This window comes from Oxyura jamaicensis, unplaced genomic scaffold (assembly GCF_011077185.1).
Source record: "Oxyura jamaicensis isolate SHBP4307 breed ruddy duck unplaced genomic scaffold, BPBGC_Ojam_1.0 oxyUn_random_OJ87311, whole genome shotgun sequence".
Taxonomy (NCBI): Eukaryota; Metazoa; Chordata; class Aves; order Anseriformes; family Anatidae; genus Oxyura; species Oxyura jamaicensis.
In genome coordinates this window covers 1-2227 of record NW_023311780.1, presented here as the reverse complement: position 1 = coordinate 2227, position 2227 = coordinate 1, and the positions used below count along the sequence as shown (strand labels likewise).

Below are 2227 nucleotides of genomic sequence, written 5' to 3'. Positions count from 1 at the left end.
AAACATCCCGCTACCATCAATGTCACCCACTAAACCATGTCCCTAAGCATCACGTCCAACCATTCCTTGAACACCCCCAGGGATGGTGATGCCTCCACCTCCCTGGGCAACTCATCCCAATGCCTGACTGCTCTTTCTGGGAAGAAATGTGTCCTACTTTCTAACCTAAACCTCCCCTGGCACAACTTGTGGCCAATCCCTCTAGTCCTATCACTGGTTACCTGTGAGAAGAGGCTGACCCCCAGCTCCCCACACCTTTCTTTCAGGTAGTTGCAGAGAGCAATAAGGTCTGCCCTGAGCCTCCTCCAGACTTCTCCTAGTGCCCTTATCCACTGCTCACAGGACTTCTGTTCCAAATAACGTCAGGTACATGAGGCCTGGCTCTGCAGCCTGTCGAGGGAAGGGATTGTCTCACTATGCTCTGCCTGCTGCCGTCCCACCGCGAGCACTGGGGCAGTTTTTGGTGCCTCAGGGTCAGAGGAGCATAAAACTACTGCAGAATGTCTAAAGGAGGACTACGAACGTGGCGAAGGATCTGGAGGGGAATGAGTGTGAGGAGCAGCTGAGGTGCCTTGGTTTGTTCAGCCCAGAGCAGAGCAGCCTGAGGGGAGGCCTCATGGCGGCCTGCAGCTCCCTCACAAGGGGAACAAAGGGGCAGGCGCTGAGCTCTGCTCTCTGGGGACAGCGACAGGACCCGAGGGAACGGCATGGAGCTGGGACAGGGCTGGGTGTGAAGGAAAGGTTCTGCACCCAGAGGTGCTTGGGCACTGGGACGGGATCCTTCCAGTGTTCAAACCTGCTGGAGTCCAAGAAGTATTGGGACAATGCTCTCAGACATAGGGATTGGCTGTGGGTGGTGCTTTGTAGAGCCAGGATTTTGACTGAATCGACTTGTTGATCCCCTTGTACCTTTGTGCTGGTGCCTGTGGCTGCTTGGGACACACAGCTCCTTTCTCACCCACAGCAAACAGCCTGGCCCCGCAGGGACTGCCAACCCCAGTGTCCCCACGGCGCTGGTGGGGAACAGCATCCCTGGGCACCCTCTGGCACAAGGACACACTCGCTCTTCCCACCAGCTGCAATGCCAAACAGCATGCCTTTATTTGAGCAGGGAAAAGCAGCCACTGGCCAAACAATTGTAGGCCCATGGAACAGGATGTCAGGAACTGTTTCCAGGAGCAAAAAGCGAGGGGGACATCCTGCTCACAGAATTCAGGGCATCAGTACCATGTCCTGTACAGAGAAAGCAGACAAGCATGGCACCTGCTTGAAACTTCTCCTTTTTGTCTCTCTCCCACTCTCTCCCACCTCCTCCCCAAGGATAAACGAGTCTTGAGACATAAGAGTCAAATGCCCAGAGGTGAACTCATGGCCTTACTGCTGATGGCTTAGAACTGTGCCCTCCTTAGTGCTGGAAGCCCTGACTCCAAGTCTTTGCAGAAGCATCAAGAACAGCATCGTGTCCTTGGCCATCTCCAAAAGGTAGACCTTAACCCTTTGCTAGCCTGGGAGAGTCCTCTGCAAAGGCTGGGCAAACCTTGTTGGGCTGAGGAGAATGGGGAGGTGCTGGCTAAGCTTAGGGTCCTTCAGTCCCACACAGGGCCAGACCCACATATCCAAACCCACAATCCCCTTCCTTTCCAGGCCTCTCCTGTGGAGAGTGTACTGCCAATAGTGATGGTTAGGTGGGGACTAGGAAGAATTCTGTAACAATCTGTACCAGTGGACAAAGGAGGAATACCTTTCCTCAGCCAGGACCTTACCTGCTGCAACAGGGTACGAAACTGAAACATTTCCCAACCTGTGTTTCAGCGAACTGGCAGCCCCCAAAACGACAACTTCCCCCTCTTATTCTGCATTGGACAGAATTTCCTGTTGCAATAGAAAGACATGCACAGAGAAGCCATTGTAAAGGTAATTGCAACACGGGTCAGAGCACTGGCACAGCTTGCCCAGAGAGGTTCTGAAGTCAACCTGCTTAGAGATCTTCAAAAATTCACACAGAGAGGCTCGAGACAAGGAGGCTTGTGGACACTGTGCTGGGGTTCAAAATGAAACCACTTTGAGCACCAGACATTCCATTAAGCAAAAATCCAGCTTGGTCTCTCTCACAAAGGCCAAAAGGTCCCTCTGAAGGACAGCGCTGCACTAACCTCAGCCTTGCTGATGGGAGCTCTTGCAGAGACAAGAGCAGAGGAGCAGCTGGAAGCAGGCTTGCAGCCTGCAC

At 53.5% G+C, this 2227-nt stretch overlaps 1 long non-coding RNA gene across 1 annotated transcript; it reads right to left on the bottom strand.

The window, feature by feature from the left end:
- Positions 1 to 1070: 1070 nt before the first annotated feature.
- LOC118160097 lies at positions 1071 to 1874 on the bottom strand. The gene is made up of 2 exons (XR_004747336.1): positions 1764 to 1874; positions 1071 to 1233 (listed from the first exon to the last, which is right to left on the bottom strand). It is a non-coding gene; the product is annotated as an uncharacterized LOC118160097 (long non-coding RNA).
- Between the last annotated feature and the right edge of the window lie 353 nt (positions 1875 to 2227).